Source organism: Equus asinus, chromosome 9 (genome assembly GCF_041296235.1).
Source record: "Equus asinus isolate D_3611 breed Donkey chromosome 9, EquAss-T2T_v2, whole genome shotgun sequence".
Lineage (NCBI taxonomy): Eukaryota > Metazoa > Chordata > Mammalia > Perissodactyla > Equidae > Equus > Equus asinus.
Window position 1 is genome coordinate 48696877 of NC_091798.1, and position 18626 is coordinate 48715502.

Sequence of the window (18626 nt, forward strand, 5' to 3'; positions counted from 1 at the left end):
ATTGAGTTCTTTTACTCTGTATACGGCACTTTACCACCGTCAAAAACTGTCTTTAAAAATGTTGGGAGGAGATATGAAGAGAAATAGAATGTTACTCCTGCTTCAAAATTCTTAGGGTACTCTGTAAATAAAAAGTGGAATTACCAAATTAAGAGATCCTCAGCGAGTCTATTCCTTTCCATTTAAGAGGTCTCCCCTAGTCCGAATCCAAGCGCAGTTAATCTGGACACAGACTGACTTTTCACTTAAATCAGACATAGCCTGAAGATCTCTACAATTAACCGGAATCCTTTTGGGCCAAAAATTCTACCCATATTGGCCAGATTATTGAAGCTAAACCTACCAACTTCATATTGACTCACCCAAACATTTCCCCAAACTTTCACAACACCATTTTAAACCAGAAGCAAAAGAAGGAATAAGACCTTTCTTGAAGGATTAATAGACAGGGCCTCATCCATTGCAGTGGCCCTTTTAAGCATTATTTTTCTTCAACTCCTCCTGAAACTTATTTTATAGTTATGGACTGAGGTTCTGCTTTCTTTAGAATCAGTTTACATGTAGGTAGTAAATGCTTGTTTCCCTTTACTTGTGAAAATCAACAAATACACATGGACTGCCATACTCCAGAGGTTCAATGAGATTTTGACTTACTTTTCACCGGTTTCTAATAAAGATCTCCAGGATCTCATATTCCCCAATAATTCTACCCTCAACTCATGAGTGGATTATCTGTTGTAGTACTCTGAAGGGAAAAAACTCCAAAACTTACCTTCCATAAAAAAGAAGTGTCAAGAAAGAAACCCTTACTTGAGACATGATTTCCCTCAGGGAGATAAGTACATCATGTCCAAGTAGTGTTTATTCAATGTATGTAAAGACATCTAATGTAATTTATCACCTAAAAAGATTAAAGGAGAAAATTTTATACCATCTTCTCAAAAGGTTTTCATACATTTATTTTTTGCTAAGACTTACATAGTAATTACAGTAGGTCATGAAAGTATTAAATGCTTTCGAAATAGCTTTCAGCAGCAGCTCTTCCCTGCTCTAAGTGTTAACATGTGAATACATGTTGAGAGGTAAAATTCAAAAGATAGAATATGATGTGAACATTAAGCGGTGGAAATAGAGCTACAAGTACCGTCTTTTATCATTTTTCCTACCTCCTACAGCTTGGAATGCAGTCTTGGTGCTGAAGAGTCAGTTTCTATGACTCAAGACAAGGAGAGCATCTTGAGGGCTGGTAGAATAGTAATATGAAAGGAATCCTTCTCCCTGGATATCTTTTTGCTTAGAGTCATCTACTTGCCGCAGACCATCTTTCAACCTTTGGACTATCATGTGTGAGAAATATTAACTTCTATTTTGTTTGATCCACTATATTTTTTAGTTGCTTCGTTTTATATATATATATATTTATATATATTTATATATATTTTATATATTTATATATATGTTCATAATTTATTTACAAATTAGCCCCTGAAAATAGGATACTGCCACAACAAAACCTGTAATATTGATTTCTTAGTTTTTTGATGGGCAGCAAGAAAATAGATGGTACATCCTGGAAAACTGATGGCAGATGTTTGAAAAAACTCTGCCCGTGGTAAATCTGATGGCAGATTACGTGCAGACTGAGGTCGTAGCTATAGGGAAAACATTTTTAAAAAGTCAGAATATTAATAGATTTGACTGTTCCTTACTGCATTTATCAAGATGCTACAATATAGGAAAGAATTAGGCAGTTTGCAAATAATGAGTACCATTTTCCTCCTATAAAATTATTACAGATGATGGGATATGATGTTTTAAGGCTATAGTGAGATAGAAAGCTTTAACAGCTCTGCTAAGGCTACCCGTGGCCCCAAATCTAAATTAACTGAGACTCCAGTAATTTGGGAAAAAGCAAACTGCTTCAAAACCTCCAAACAAGAAATAAAAGTGTTACTCAGAGGCTTTCTCAAGTGCCTCCCATTATTTCTCTCTTTCAGACATTAGGAACCAGCTCAGCAGCAAACTTGGGTTAAGATTTTGACCAATGATCCAGATCTATAAATTCAGGAGGCCTCAGGGTAGGCACCATTAAATTGAGGGTGAGAGAAATGGGCCAAACAAGACAGACCACCAAGCAAACAGTTGAAGGCTTAAAATAATGAGTAGCCCCAATGAGCTACCATTTCATACTCACTAGGATGGTGGTAATCAAAAAGATAGTGTCAAATGTTGTCAAGGATAGGAAGAAATTGGAATCTTTATGCATTGCTGGTTGGAATGTAAAATGGTTTAGATGCTTTGGAAAACAGTTTGATATTTCTTAAAAATGTTAAACAGAGTTACCATGTGATGCATATCCTAGGTATATACCCAAGAGAAATAAAAACATATCCACAGGGGCTGGCCCCGTGGCTGAGTGGTTGAGTTCGCAGGCTCTGCTTTGGCAGCCCGGGGTTTCACTGGTTGGGGTCCTGGGTGCAGACATGGTGCCACTTGTCAGGTCATGCTGAGGTGGCCTCCCACATGTCACAACTGGAAGGACTCACAACTAAAATACACAACTATGTACTGAGGGATTTGGGGAGAAAAAGCAGGAAAAAAAAACATATCCACAAACCTCATACTCAAATGTTCATAGCAGCATTATTCATAGAAGTCAAAAAGTAGAAACAACTCAAACATCCATCAAATAACAAATGAATACATAAAATGTGGTATATCCATACAATGGAATATTATTAAGCAATAAAAAGAAATAAGGTACTATTACATAACATAACATGGATAAACATTGAAAACATTCGGCTAAGTGAAAAAAACAGTCCTATGAGACCAAGAAATTTTCCACATTGGTAATTGACTGGGGAAAGTCACAAATAACTTTTGATCTTTTAGGGGAAAGAGGCTTTCTATTTTATGGATGTCATGGCATGGATAATGGACTTGGGACTAATAAAATTGATATTTATCTTTAGATGGAAGTTCTGGCCTTTCGTTGCTGTCTTCACGAGCTGGAGGAGGGAGCAATGACACTGTGAGGAGGAAGGCTTTGGGCCCTGGAGCTTATTGACAAACGGAACTGGGGGGGTGAAGCTCTTTTGCTGTTGAGTGCCTGCATGAAAGGATCACCTAGTGAACAATTTCATTTATATGAAAAGTCAAAAGAGAAGAATATATAGAGACAGAAACTAGATTAGCTGTTGCCTAGGGCTGGTAGTAAGTAGTTGGGAAGGGAGTTAATGGGAGTGGGAAGTAACTTTTAATGGATATGGGGTTTCTTTTCGGGTGATTAAAATGTCCTAAAATTGCTCGTCGTGATAGTTGCGTAACTTTGTGAATATGCTAAAAACCATTAAATTGTACACTTTGAATAGGTGAGTTGTGTGGAATGTGAATTATAACTCAATGAAGCTGTTAAAACAATTATAACTGGGACAGATGATAGCTAGGATTGATTTCATATGAAACTGACTGGGAATAAATAGATAGAAACTTACCAGTTTTTGTTTTTGATTTAAAGGAATAATAGTTCTGAAGAAATTACAAGCTTGACCTGCAATGCCTGTGATTGCTAAACCCTTAACACAAGCTCCAGGTTTCCAAATATACGTAGAGATCAACTCAAAATACAAGAAGCCCTAGTGGCCTGCCTGGTGGCGTGGTGTTTAAGTTCACACGCTCCACTTCGGTGGCCCTGGGTTCGCCAGCCTGGGGTCCGCCAGTTTGGATCGGGGGTGCGGACATACATAACTGCTCATCAAGCCATGCTGTGGCAGGTGTCCCACATATAAAATAGAGGAAGACGGGTACAAATGTTAGCTCAGGGCCAATCTGCCTCGGCAAAAAGAAGAGGATTGGTGGCAGATGTTAGCTCAGGGCTAATTTTCCTCAAACAAAAAAAAGACAAGAAGCCCCAAAGAAGGTGTAGTCTCCAATGGCCACTTCAGATTCAAGGAAAAGTCTCTAGAAGAATAAAACCAAGGGCACAAGAGGACAAGAACATTCATGCAAGTGTGCAGAACCAGGGTCCAAATAATGAATTTATTTTACTACTAGGATAGGAAGTCTTTGCACTTCCTGCCCAGCAGGGCTTGTTTGACACGGATCAGTGAGTGTTGTGTATTTCCTATTCTTTCCTTTACTGAATAGGGCTGTAATTGCTGTTAACCTATTCCTACCCCAATGTTCTTTAATATGTGTGTGTGCGCCCATGTGTGATGGGGGGAGGAAGGGCAGATGACTTGTCTGTTAGTTTATATATCTCTGGATCACAAGGAACCAATGTGACCATACCCACAAATGGTGGACTCTGAGCTGGACAGAGTAAGAAGATAGATGGGACTTTGACTTTGAGTTGTCTCCCTTAAGGAGGGAGCAAATGTGTAGTGTGTGTGGATAAAAATGGTATGTATGGTATGTATACCCCATTTGTACATTTTCATCTTGGGAAGACATGGAGGGGTGCAAGAGAAATAAAAGTACACAGTCTGGGTGGCCATAGGCTGGGAACATACTAGCTGTTTAGACTAACCAGGCTAAAAATCAACCTTCACAGAAACTGATGGTTCCAGACTGATCACCCTGAACCCTGACATGCTTGGGACATTGACCACCCTTCCATGCTGCCACAGAGGCAGTCCCTGGTAAGTCTGCACATGGGGAGAGGTGAGTGGAGCAATAGCAGGCCAAGATTCCTCAAGCTCTCTGGGGTATATCTGCAGGTCACGGATTTCTTTTATTTTTTCAAAAGGTGTTTTGTAGTTTCCAAGAAAGAACGGATAGCGCCATCAAATAGTTACACCTATTCCTCCACCTTTTCATTTTTTTATAACTAATTTTTCCCCAAAAGTATTGATTAGGACAATTGTATCGTTACAATAAATACTAATTGCATGCCCAAAATGATAATATATAATAATAGTGGTGATGGGGCATCCTTCTCTGGTTCTTGACCTTACTGGAAATGGGAATAAGAATTTTTGCTTATTCCATGTTGAGATACAGACAGTGATAAATATCACGTATATACAAATAGGTATATGTGACATATATTTACATTAGATTTTAAAATTTCCAAACCATTACATATTTATAGATTAAAATGCTATGAAATATTCACCTATTTCTTTTTTCTTTTCTTCTTTTTTTTACTGAGGAGGATTTTCCCTGAGTGAACATCCATTGCCAATCCTCCTCTTTTTGTATGTGAGCCACCACCACAGTATGGCCACTGACAGACGAGTGGTGTTGGTCCGCACCCAGGAACCAAACCCAGGCGCCAAAGTGGAGTGCACCAAACTTACCTACTAGCCCACCAGTGCTGGCCCTCAGCTATTTCTGTTTTATGAAATATTTTATCAGGAATGTTATTGATTTTGGCAAAGCTTTTTCTGCCTATAAAGAACGGAACATATTTTTCACATTTGAATTATGATTAATTTTATTAGATTTCCTCATACTAAGACCTCTTTGTATTTCTGGTTGACATATAATTGGTCTCAGGGTATTACTTGTTAATCTGCCATTGGCTTCTACATTTTTAATACAGTTTAGAGATTTTTCATTGATATTCATAAATGAGGCTAGTCAGGTTTTATTTTACTTTTTTGTATATTTTGTCAGGTTTTAATATGTTATGCTGGCTCTGTAAATATAAATTATGATAATTTTTGTTAGCATTATATTACATTAGTAGGTTAATGTGGGAAAATTAAAAGTTTTTCTAGCTCTCTCTTCTTTCTGGAACAGACAATTTCTTCTTTAGAGTCTGTTCTAACTCATCTGTGGAAACATTCATACATGATCCTTTTAATAGAGATCACGTTGACAACTTTCTCCATGCCTACAATGGATCTAATCTGTGTAGACTTTCTATCACTTCTAGGTCAGCTTAGGTGATTTAGATATTAATAGAAAAACCATCCATTTCACTCAAGTTTTCAAATTTATTTAATGAATTAAGTGTTAGCTTCTAATCTACTTGAAATGCTTTTTACATCGTTGTTTCTTCTTTTATGCATGTACGTATGTTGTCTACCTCTTTCAAAATATATCTAGTAGATCTCTTCATATTTTAAATAAATGAGTTCTATTTATTTCCTATTTTCTAATTATTTTCAATTATAAGTTTTATTTTTGCTTTTGTTAGGTATATTTTTGTAACATTGTGAATTTAGCATTTTATTTTGTCTGTACTAGAAATACAGGTGTTTATCATTACAAATGATTCTCTATGTACTGCTTTAGTCAGTGCATCTCATAAGTTCTATACCATAGAATTTTACTAACATATTTTATACATAATCCACAATATTGGTTTGAACTCTTCTGGGGATGAAAGGTAAATAAAAGTAAAATTAAAAATCTGAACATAGTGCTTTTTGTTTTGATCTACTTTTGTTACTCTATGATCAATGATTGTGGTTTGGGATGCTTCTATTTTGTTATTTGTAAATGTTTCATGAGTGCTTGAAAAGAATGGTGTTTAAATGCAAACAAAAATATGGCACATATGGGGCCGGCCTGGTGGGATAGCCGTTAAATTCGAGTACTCCGCTTCGGTGGCCTGAGGTTCACCAATTGGGATCCCCAGTGCAGACCTAGCAATGCTCATCAAGCCATGCTGTGGCAGGCATCCCCCATATGAAAAAAATAGAGAAGGATGAGCAAGGATGTTAACTCAGGGCCAATCTTCCTCAGCAAAAAGAGGAGGATTGGTTGCAAATGTTAGCTCAGGGCTAATCTTCCTCAAAAAAAAGAAATTAAAAAAATGGCATATAATAAACACTATACAGTGTTTTAAATTTTCCATTTGTCAACTAAATCTTCTATACCCCTACTTCTTTCTTATTTCCTTAATCTGTTGTGGGCTGATATTCTTACTCCTACTCCTCATAGCTTTGTCTTTCTATCAAATTATGCTTTGTCATTTTATATACAAATATTCATGACAGTAATACACTGTAGATGATATTGTTTTCATTATAAAGTGTCTTTTATCATTGTAATATTTTTCTATGGATTAAATATTTGATATTTTTTATTAGCTTTTGCTTTTATTTAGTTTACATTTGTGTGTTTTGATTTACCCATTTAACTTTCTACCATCCTTAATCATTTGATGTGGATAAATTTCTTGTATATTCTAATTAGTAGGATTGCTTTGTGGTCAAAGCTTTCATTCTAATAATTTTCTATTTCCCATTTAAGGGGTGCATTTATTTTATTTATATTTGTGAATATGATAGATATGCTTATCATTAGTTCTGCATCATATTTGTGTAATGGCAGGAAATTGGTGTTCTCTGCCTGATGAGCATAAACGAGCCAATGAATTATGGCATCAGCCTCTTAGGAGAGAAATTAGCCATTTATTCTGCGAGATCCATCTGCAGGAAGACGGGGCATGCGCCCTCAGATCTGTCTCCCCAATTCAGGATTTGGCAAGAAACTTAAGAGGTTAGGGAGAACAGGCTGGCACGTGGGAATGATAGGGTGCCAGGTTTTGCTTGGTGGGCTTCAAGCATTGACGGTAACGTTTTAAACATTTATGACAGGGTTCCAAACATTTATGATGAGGTTCTAAACAATTTTGATGGGGTGGGGAAAAGATTTTAACACCAGATCTCCTGAATAAGGGACTCCTCCCTTCTGATGAGAGTCTGACTTTCGAGTTCTGGTCATGTCCCTGTCCTTGGGTTCCATGGGGAAGACCTTTAGTTCAGAGGTCATTTCAGGTCATGATTTCTTCTTTTACACATGCTCTGGCTATGTGACTTTGCAGATTTTCTGAAAGGCAATTCTTAATCACTCTGTTGATAAGAGATGGGGTCAGCTGAACCGGTCCTGGAGCGCCACAGTTACACTTAAATAAATGCTCATTTTAATGCTAAAAATGCTCTTTTTGGTAGATGGCTTGTGTTGTCCTTGTTTGGCTTTTGGTGTGTTTTATTTCTACTCTTTGGTTCTTCTGTAGCTTGTTTGTATAACTCAATACAAACCATTATCTACTCCACTGGAATGGTGAAGAAATCAGAACATAACTCTCATTCTGTTCATGTCCTGACTTTATTAGTTATTCTATATTTTGTATCTTGTCAATGTTTTTAAGGTTTTAAAATTTTTCTTCTGCAAATGTTCATTATTCTTAAGATTTAGTCTTATATTTAAAAGGAGTCAATGTTCATTTCCAATACTCATTCTGTGTTTCTCTAACTTTAGGTGGGCCAGAGTTCATCTTCATGCAGGTTTTCATAAGGGTTATTGGATACTATATTCCTGGGTTCTTGTATATTCTAAAAGTGTAAGACTCTTTCTATAATGAATGAGAATTTGCCTCATACTGAGACAGGAACCAGCTTAACAAGACAAGGCCATCTGCGAGGGAGCTTATGCTGAGGAGGGAACTTTCTACATAAAAACTTGTATTTTGAAAACTAGAAAAGTCCTCTTTGGACTAACACGGTAAGGCCTCTAACCAATCCGCAAGCTAGGAGAATCAGATAGAGACCACCAACATCCATATTCCGCAGTTTTGAGACTTTCCTGGGTTTATGCATGCTCCCTAGCACCCACAAGTTGTCTGAAGGTGACTCTAGCCCCAATACCATACCAAAAATCACACCCAGGGGTGGAGAGCTAGCATGCTAATGACACGTGGGTCTCGTATAGCAGCATGCTACATAACAGCACAGGCACAAGCACAACCCCACCTCTACATACCATGACAAGGCACTCCTCCCCAACCTTTGTCAAATAAAAGCCCCACAATCCCGCTCCCTAACCAGCTGGCCACTTGCCCCTTTCCTTTCTGCACTGGCTCCCTTGTGCTTCCCCTGTGCATAAGCTAATAAACTCTTACTTTTCTATTCCCGTTTGTTGTCTCTCTTGATTTCTATCTTGGGGGACAACCCAATGTGCCAGTAACAATACAAATGTTGAAATAATGTTTTCACTTTAAAAGTAGAATTTGCTCTACAATATCCGTATATTTTTGACTAATTATTGTAAAAATTTTCAACCATTCTCAAAACCAGAGAAAAAAGTATGATGAACATATTTGAATATTAGATGTGGAAAGGTTTGACTTCAGCCTAATTAGTTTTCCTATTAGTGACCTGAATTTGTCTCCAAGTTATTTTTTTAATTTCTTTTTCTTGGGACACGCATTACTTAGTCTGCATATTCATATATTCCTTTATTTTAAGGTGGTTTTCTTGTATCATACTTGAATGGAGTTTGTTTTGTTTTTTAATTGGTTCTATTCTTTTCTTCAGATACACCAACATTTAATGTGTTGGAATTTTTAATTTTGTTTATTTATTTATTTATTTTTTAAAGATTAGCACCTGAGCTAACATCTGTTGCCAATCTTCCTTTTTTTCTCTTCTCTGCAAAGCCCCCCAGTACACAGTTGTATATTCTAGTTGTAGGTCCTTCTGGCTCTGCTGTGCGGGACACCACCTCAGCATGGTCTGATGAGCCGCGCTAGGTCTGCGCCCAAGATCCAAATCGGTGAAATCCTGGCCACAGAAGTGGAGCACTGTGAACTTAACCCCTTGGCCAGGGGGCCAGCCACCTGTCTTTTATTTTTTTGATTTTTTAATTTTATATGAAATACATTTTTAAAATCTATGTTTTTCTTTTCACCACATCCATTTTCTTCAGGTATCTGTTATAAGTATAGCCTACTGAAGAAAACGGCCAAAAATGTGTGGATTTTTTTTCATTCACAGAGGGCAAATGCTGACAGAAATTAGTCCTTTCATAATTAAAAGACCTATAGTCATGTATTTTAACTCAAATAAAAAATGAATGCCTTAATGTTTTCATTACCCCATTCCATTGTCATATCTACTCATTCTTCTGAATTAATGCTCTGATTGCCTTTCTTTCAATTGTATATTTGAATCTCCCTTAGGTTGTTACTTTACTTTGTTTACTGGGCAATCCTTTATTTTCAAAATACATCCCTGAATCACTTTCCAAATACGAAAAAAAGACATTGACTTATTACTGGTGCAAGGAATAAGTACTTAGAAGAAGGTTGATTTGATGTCTGAAGAAATATTAATTGCTCAGTAACTTCATTTGTTTAACAAATTAGACATTTAATGCAGTAAGACGGGAGTTTTGCTCTCCATGCATACAACATCCTTGGACTTTGGACCTCTAGTGTTGTGTTTCTCCTTTCTCACCTTTGCAAAGACCTCATGCTTATTTCTTTCTGGTTATTACTCATCTTTGAAAGGGAGGCATTTTTTCTTGCCAGCTCTTTGTTGAAAGATGGTGTGAGGAACAGGTCTGGCATGGGAACCAGCTGGGTCAGCAGACAGTTCCAGTTTGCATTGGTAGTTTTCTATCACTTTCTTACCAGACGTTTACTGGACATCTGTGTGCAGTCTGAGTCCCACCCAGGCTGGCAGGAAAACCATAGGCCCCAGGCAAGACAGCAGTGTTTGGTGTGGTGATTCAGCAGTAATATCTCTTCCTCTGATCCAAATCAGCAGCTGTAGAGCTGTTTGCCCTGTGCTTTTCTCAGACCCTCTGACACATTGTCAATCTGCTCATTGACTCAGTCATCCTTGTCTTACCTTCCACAGCTTTATGTCAAATGGGGGTAAGGAGCCTTCCCTTAAGTACCCTTCAAAGCAAAGTGTCACTGGATTGGACCCTCAGAGTATGGAACATATTTTGAAGGACTTCACGTGATGCTAATGATCTGCATGCACTGTTGAATTTATATTACCACCAACTCCATTTTTTACTTTACTTATATCTCTTCTTCAAAGAGTATGGCTCTTGGCTGTGGCTGCTTTCTAGGTTCATAAAAATAATAATTATTAAATTATTATAACACATATTAAATGTTTACATAGTGCCAGGGCAGTCTCTGAACTTTTACAACCCTTTATGAGGTAAAGACACAACCTCATTTTACAAATTAGGAAAATGAGACACAGAGAGATTAAGGAATCTGCCCAAGATCACACAGCTGGTAAAGGATTCAAACTCAGGCAGTCTGGCTCCAGAGGCCCTGCTTTCAATCACTCTGTAGTCCATTGGGTTCCACTTGCTGATTTTCATTTATTTCAGAAGAAAGATCACGACATAGATGCCTTTATTTCAGAAAATGTTACTGGAAATCCTCTGTACATTTTAAAGAGTGAAAGTTCTTTGAAATTTTCAAAGTCCTGGGTAAGAAAGAATGGATAAGAGTCATTCAGAATTTCATTTTGTGATTATATTCTACTTATTTACACAATCCTAGGAGAAGAGTCTGATGATAACCTTTACACTATGAAGATTTGAATGGTTCGATTACTTTTAGTTATTTTTTTTAGCTCTGAAATTTTATTTTCATCTTCTTTACTGTAACATAATATTTTTAAAAGAGTTGAATAGTTTCATAATGAAAATTCACTTATAATGTAGTCAAGTTAAAAGACAGAAAAAGAAGATGTTAAAAATAGATACACAATTTAAAAATTTACTTTTTACTAATGCTTAACACCAATGGAAGATTAATAAAATAAATTATGGCAATTTTATGCACTGGAATATAGCACACCTTTGAGAAGGGATGTCTGTTTATTTTCATTAATGGACAAGATCTCCAGGACTGGTTGTGGGATGAAAGAAGTCATTGCAAAGGTGTATGGCTAATACAATCTTACCTGTATAAAATTATATGGGTATAATACAGCCAATTGAAAATATATTCATAAGGAAAGGCTGAGAAGTCTGTACAATAAAACATTGATTGTAATTATCTCAGGGAAATTTCAAAATATTTTTTCATTTCTTAGATTTATATAGTTTTAGATTTTCCATGAATTATGAAATAGCTATATTAGCAGAAAATACAGATGTGATAAGTATAATTTGAAGATACTGTGTTTAATTCAAGTCACCGGCAAAGAAACCTCAATATATTAAGTAGAGAAATCCCACCTAAAAAGGGAGTAGACAGAGATATTTCCAAGGACAACAGAGCAGAGCTAGCCAGAGAGAGAAATGTGGGGAGCAAATGGTCAGATGGATTTTTACTACTCCAGACTAAAAATTTGCTGTGGGAGTGGGTAATGGTCAGGAAAAAACAAATAAACTTAAGAGAATCCCAGAGCAATGAGTCTTGTTTTTGGCTTGCCCAAGTACAGAATGGAAAAATTTTAAATCTGTTTAATGAAATCTGCATACAACATGTGCTACCAGACAGCGGGCTACAAGTGGCTGAGGGAAGGGATTGGTTGCCTACCAGTTTCTTGGAAGTTCTCACGTGTTTCAGCAGGGTGATGGAAGACAACTGAGGACTGGGCCAGTGGTTTTGCCGCAGGGCTGCCAGGGTAAGGGATGATGACGTTCTACTCCAGTAGCCATGGGAAGTATGAGTCAGACTCAGGGGGGTCTGTTGTAAAAGGAAAAACCAAGGCGCCTTCAGGTGTGCATAAGGACCAGTGGAACCCAACAAAAGCAAGCGAACCAGTCTTGAGTTTACCAGCATCACACAAGAGCAGGTGTCATTAGGGTGTCCAGTGAGGCAGCAGAGAATAAACTACCACAGAGACCAATGATCCAGAGGACAGCACAAACCACAACATCTATACACTTAACCACCATTTTAGGGAGAAAAAAGGGAAAACAAAATGAAAATTTACCCTAAAGAGACTGAGTTAACCTGGGACTCCATACACAAGAAGAGTCTGAAACAGCCTCAATTGGCCATGTAAATTCTGACTTCTCATTTCCAAGAAACTTATAAAGACTAGAGTAATTACAGAAATGAAAGAAACTACATTTTATTCATAATCTAGTGGTAGGAAATAAATGAATTATTGACAATTGTGCAATCTTAGAAACCTTTCTCCTTTTCTTAAGACAATATTTAAATAATGGGTAAGTGAGCAAGTCTGATAATCTGAGGTTAAATCCTTTCAAATTATTTTAGAGTTAGAAAAATCTCAGAAGTAAAAATAAGTGATATTGTAGAAAGCTACCATAGGCTTTGAAACAGGAAGGGGTGAGAGTCAGTCTCTGATCCCCTGGTAGACCTAATCCAGAATGGTTAGTTCCTTAGTCCATTCCGGCTACTATTACAAAATACCAGTGACTGAATAGCTCATAAACAACAGAAATTTATTCCTCACAGTTCTCAGGGCTGGGAAGTCCAAGATCAAGGTGCCAGCATGGTTGTGTTCTGGTGAGGCCCTCTCTTCTCGGTCTACAGCTGGCACCTTCTTGCTGTGTCCTCACACGGTAGAAGGGTCAAGGGATCCCTCTGGAACCTCTTTTATGAGGCACTAATCCCACTCATAAGAGTTCTGGCCTCATGACCTAAGTACCTCCTAAAGGCACCACTTCCTGATACTGTCATCTTACAGCAGTTAGGATTTCAACATATGGATTTTGGGGGACACGAACATTCAGACCATAGCAGTCAGCTCTAAGAAATGATGACATTGGTCAAGGGGAACTAACTAGTTCTGCTGCTGTGAAGGAAAGCTGAAGAATATCATGTCAGTAACGGGAGAACTAGGCCTCAGAACTGGATAACGCACGATTTCCGAGACTGTAATATGACTAAGAATCGTAGATTAGGGTTGAGGCTAAGATTTCCAAAACACAAAGACCTGAAGATCTCAAGGAAGAAACAGAAGAAATTCAGGTTAACAAAGGTAAAGTCTAAACTAATGCATAGAAAAAGATTCTTTGGGGACCCAGAGATAAGCACGGAGTTCATTAAGACGTAACTTGAAACAACAGAGTGAAGTTGTAGCCAGAGATCCCAGAGATATAAGGACAGAAGTATGGTGGATTTGCATAAGATTTAACTAGATTCACAGTTTCTCAGATGGAATGATGTTTCTAGTGGACTTGAACACCGTGTACTCTGAACTAGGATTTATATCTTTATTTAACATCAAGGCCAATTAAGGAATATTTATACAAACTTTTCTCTGCTTGTAACTTGATCCACTCCATTTTCAAACCTCTAAATGCTTTCATTGTTTTGTTTGGTTTTACTGAAATTCCTTCCTCAATTAGCTCTTTAGGGTATACTCCAATTTGTTAAGACTTAGGCCCACGCTTTTTTGAAAATGTCAGTATGGAGAAGAGCCACGTGTCAGGGCAGCAACGCCCAGCTGGTCGTGTATCCCTGAGAGATTCAGGGAACTGGTTGGAACAGGCAGTAGAAGTGAAGGCAGAATGTAGTCTAGACTAATGGTGACCCCTTCTTTCTGGATTCTTCTTATTTGGCAGGAACATAAAAGGGACTGTAACACAGACCATAGAGTTCCTCTATTATCTATTCTCCCCTTCTTCCATTAATTACAGGACCCTCACTTTTTATCTGAGTACGTAGCTACTAAATTAAAGATTACGATTCCCATCCTCCCTTTCAGATAGGAGCAGCCAATGATAAATGACCCAAAGGGAAGTGTGCAACATTGAGGGCGTGCCCTTAAAGGAACCGGTCATGCCCTCCCCTATACTTCTTCCATTTCACTACCTAGAAGGAAACATAACAGCAAGAACTTGGGCAACTTTCTTTGAGTACTAAATGGAAGATTCTTATTATACATGACGGAGCGACATAGTGGAAAGATTCTGGGTTTCTAGCAACTGGGAAGCCTCGCTACAGCCCTGGAGCAACTCCTGGGATTTTAGGTGAGAGGGAAAGAAATATCGGCTTTTTAAGTTCTTGTTTACTCAATCTGTTACAGCCGTGAGATCAGTTCTATTGGTCGCAGACTAAAATAATCTACAAAAACAAGAAAGATTTTTAAATGTGACATTTATGGAATCATTCCTCTCTATACTAAATCTTCTCATTTCCAATGCATCTGAAGAAAATCTCAAATCTTAAGACGAAGACGTTAAAATTTTTATGAAAATATTGTCATTGTCTCTTAGCAATATGCCAAGAGAAGCACAATATACCTTTCTAATGACAATTTTGCTTGATGGCTCAGAGAAATGAAATAATTTGTGTAAGTTCATGAATATATAATATATCCTAGATTTAAATTCTTTTCTGTTCTGCTCCAAACCCTGTGGTTTAATCACCTTCTTTTAGCATCCTTTTCTTATTATGAAGTTAAATATAAAATTGGCATGAACTTTTAAACCAAAATGATAATTTTAATGTATTCTAATTGTCAGGAATTTTCTCTTTTGTAAACAGCACATCAGAGGAAATGTTTGAGAAGCAGTGTCTTAGGTAATTTTACTTTACAAATCCAAAAAACTTTAATATTGAAACCTAGCCTGTTGACTCTGTTCAGAATAAACAGTTCACGTTGATGACATTTTTTCCCCATCATTTTTCCATAATAATATTTAGTATATATGACTTGTTTTTGTCAAAGAGAATGGGCACTTCCGTTTATCGAGCACGTAAATATAAGGAATTGTGTTGCATGAATTTAAATAGATATTTTGTTTAAATTTTACGGAAGGCTATATAGCAACTGTTATTCTCTTTTCACAGAAAAAACTAAATTTCAGGGAACTAAAAAAAACTGACTGAAAAATAAGTGAAGCATTGAACAGTACATATTTGAAAATACTAAAGCTTTAAAATTATGTGTTATGCAAATAAAAACAAAATGTTTACTTCAAATGGAAAGAGTATTTTTTCCTCACATTTTCCCAAAGGAAAGTAAACTACTATTACAGACAACCAACTAAGAGAACATCAACAAAAACTGGTAAAAATTTCCAATATCAACAATCCATTAAAAATTAGTGGGTTATGAAGCTACATTTCAAACTTTTATATAAACTTTGCTACAACATAAATGTACGCATTGTAGAAATAATAATACGCAACTTTTCTCAGAAATGGACACATATATTCATAAACCTACTTGATGCCTTGTATTTTTCCAACTATCACAAAGACTTAAATATGCAAAACTTTTGTCTAGTTTCTAGATTGTACATCATATGTGAGGTCAGTTAAAATCCTAAAATGGTATAATCTTACCATTTACAAGCCTGTAAAGTTGGAACTGTGATTCCTATTTTGTAGAAGGTCAACCTAGAAAGATTAAGTGTTTTGCCCAAGGATGCCCAGCTAAACAAAACTGAGATATAAATTAATCCCAAACCAATTTGTAAAAGTCAGCTTTGAAGTCATACAACTCCAAAATAAAGAATTGTGGGTTATTGTTGACAACATGCAGGATTTAATTGTATTGGCCTGGACTTAATTTACATCTCATCGTGGCTTAGTTTTGTATCCTTTGGTGAAACATTTAGGCTATGTGTAACATCTATAAAATAGGAACCCAGTTTTGACCATGTAAGGTTGTCGGCAATATCAAATGTGATATGCAAAGTACAGGCACTTGCATGTACCAATAAATGGTAAAAAGGTTAATATTTTATTATTAATTAGATATCACTTTTGAAATGATAATTCAGTTTTCCATTTGAAAATACAGAATGTTTCCAAAGGAGACCTATCAAGGGAAAGATAATATTTTTAAATAAACTGAAACCTTACAGATCCATGGATAAGAACCAACAGCTGCCAACCCCAGGAAGGCAGGCATTCTGTTTGTTTTCCTAAGTATCTCTCTTCTCACTGTTTACATAATACCTGGCACTTTGTAAGCACTCAATAAAAGTTTGTTGTTAAATTGTTTTATCTCACGAAAAGGAAAAGAGAAAGACGGAAACTGTTAATTAAACTTCTGATGGATTTCATATATTTAGGAATGTAGTCACTGATTTCTCATATAGGGCATTATTAAGTCAATGGAGAAGGCAATTTAAACAATAATAGCCTCACTAGAGATCTTAAAGGAATTTTAATCTATGACACTCCTTTCCTAAGAATATTACTGGGTTAATTAAAGAAAGCTGACTTCAAGCATGCCTGTGCTCAAAGCTCAGCCAACTCTGAGATCTTGTCAATGCTAATAGGTTTCTAAAGTACTATCTTTCTGAATATTCATTTACAAAAATAATGAACTACAAATCTTTCTCCACTTAAGATGGGGTTACTTCCTGATAAACTCATCGTAAACTGAAAATATCATAAATCAAAAATGCATTTAACACACTTAACCCACCCAACATCACAGCTTAGCCTAGCCTATCTCAAACGTGTGCAGAACACTTACATTACTCTTACAGTTGGGCAAAATCATCTAACACAATCAACACAAAAAAATCCTATTTTATAATAAAGTGTTGAATATTTTATAATTTATTGAATACAGTAATGAAAGTAAAAACAGAACATTTGTAAGTGTCTTAGTTGTTTATCCTTGTGATTGTGTGGTTAACTGGGAACTGTGGCTGCTGACGTTGCCCCGCATCATGAGAGAATAGCATACCTCAGAGCTCTGGCCTGGGTAAAGATCAAAATTCAAGATACAATTCCTACTGAATATGTATCACATTCACACCATTGTAACGTCAAAAACCGCAAGTTCACACCATCCTCTCAAATCATCATAAGTCAGGAATCTTCTGTATTTAAGTTCTTAAAAAAAAAGAGGTAATGTCTTTTTAATCTAAAAGCAAACTGTAGCCTTCATGAGTATGATAGAAACCTAAAAACTAGACACATACGTGCATTTTTCTCACATAAAAATTAAAATTTTTTTACTGACACATTTTAAAAAACCCACCAGAAACGAATTGGAAAAGACAAAGGACAAACTGGAAAAAAATTTTTGCTACAAATATTATAAGCGAAGGGGCTTGTTGTTGTTTTGGCCCCCAAGGAATTCCATTTCTAAGAATTTTCCAAACAAATAGCCTAACAATTCATAGAGGTTATTTGCAGCACTTCTGTGAAGGAAGTAGCCTGGAAACAGGACTAATTGGCTCAATAGTATTATCTCTATGTCATTTTATACCTGGTAGTCATTAAAATAAATGCTTTAGCTATGAAAAGATTTACAAGATATGTCAGATGAGAATAGAGAGTTCCTAAACGTCATTTACAGCATGATTCTACTGACAGGTCTGGAGGGATACAGAAGAAAACATATCCCTAATGAGTGGCCTGAGACTAGGACAAAAGATTTGTAATATTTACATAACGCTTACTTGCAGCATTAACATTTTCCCACAAAACTCAATTATTACCTCCATGTATTTTTTAAAAGAAAGAAAACCATCTGTCATATTAAATGGGGAAATGGTATTCTATTTTTTTAAGTATATAATTTTCTTTTATAATTTTGAAGCGATGCTTCTTTATTTTGTTAAAGCCACAAGCAAGTTTAGCAAGGGTTTAATCTCAAGCCAATGTTATTATGAAAGGAAATTTACTACTCTGCATTCACACAGTAGCCTGAAAATAGCGCAGGTGTTTACAGTAACAATTATTTATGACATTCAATATAGGAGTTTCTTCAAGGGGAAAAACTCTTCTCAAGTGAAAAACCAATTTGAAATACATTCTTTATCATCTGTCAGAAGTCTAAAATTTATGTGTTATCTCTCTTCAAAGGAAGATCTGAGAGCTTTTGAAAACATAGGAAAAACTTAGAACAATTTCCCTTGATCTTAAATTGAGTTGACTGTTGATTTGTTCAGAACTTTATTGATTTTGCTTTGTGTCATAGAAATACAAATCATCGCAGCAGCTTTAAAAATCGTTA

The 18626-nt window shown here is 36.4% G+C and overlaps 1 long non-coding RNA gene across 1 annotated transcript in view; it reads right to left on the reverse strand.

Moving 5' to 3' along the window:
• Positions 1 to 1391: 1391 nt before the first annotated feature.
• LOC123290329 (uncharacterized) overlaps positions 1392 to 18626 on the reverse strand; it is a 99968-nt gene continuing 82733 nt past the window's right edge. The window contains exons 3-4 of the long non-coding RNA XR_006534755.2: positions 12257 to 12406; positions 1392 to 11192 (exon numbers count right to left, since the gene is read on the reverse strand). This is a non-coding gene — a long non-coding RNA (uncharacterized lncRNA). The remainder of the gene's footprint in view (positions 11193 to 12256; positions 12407 to 18626) is intronic.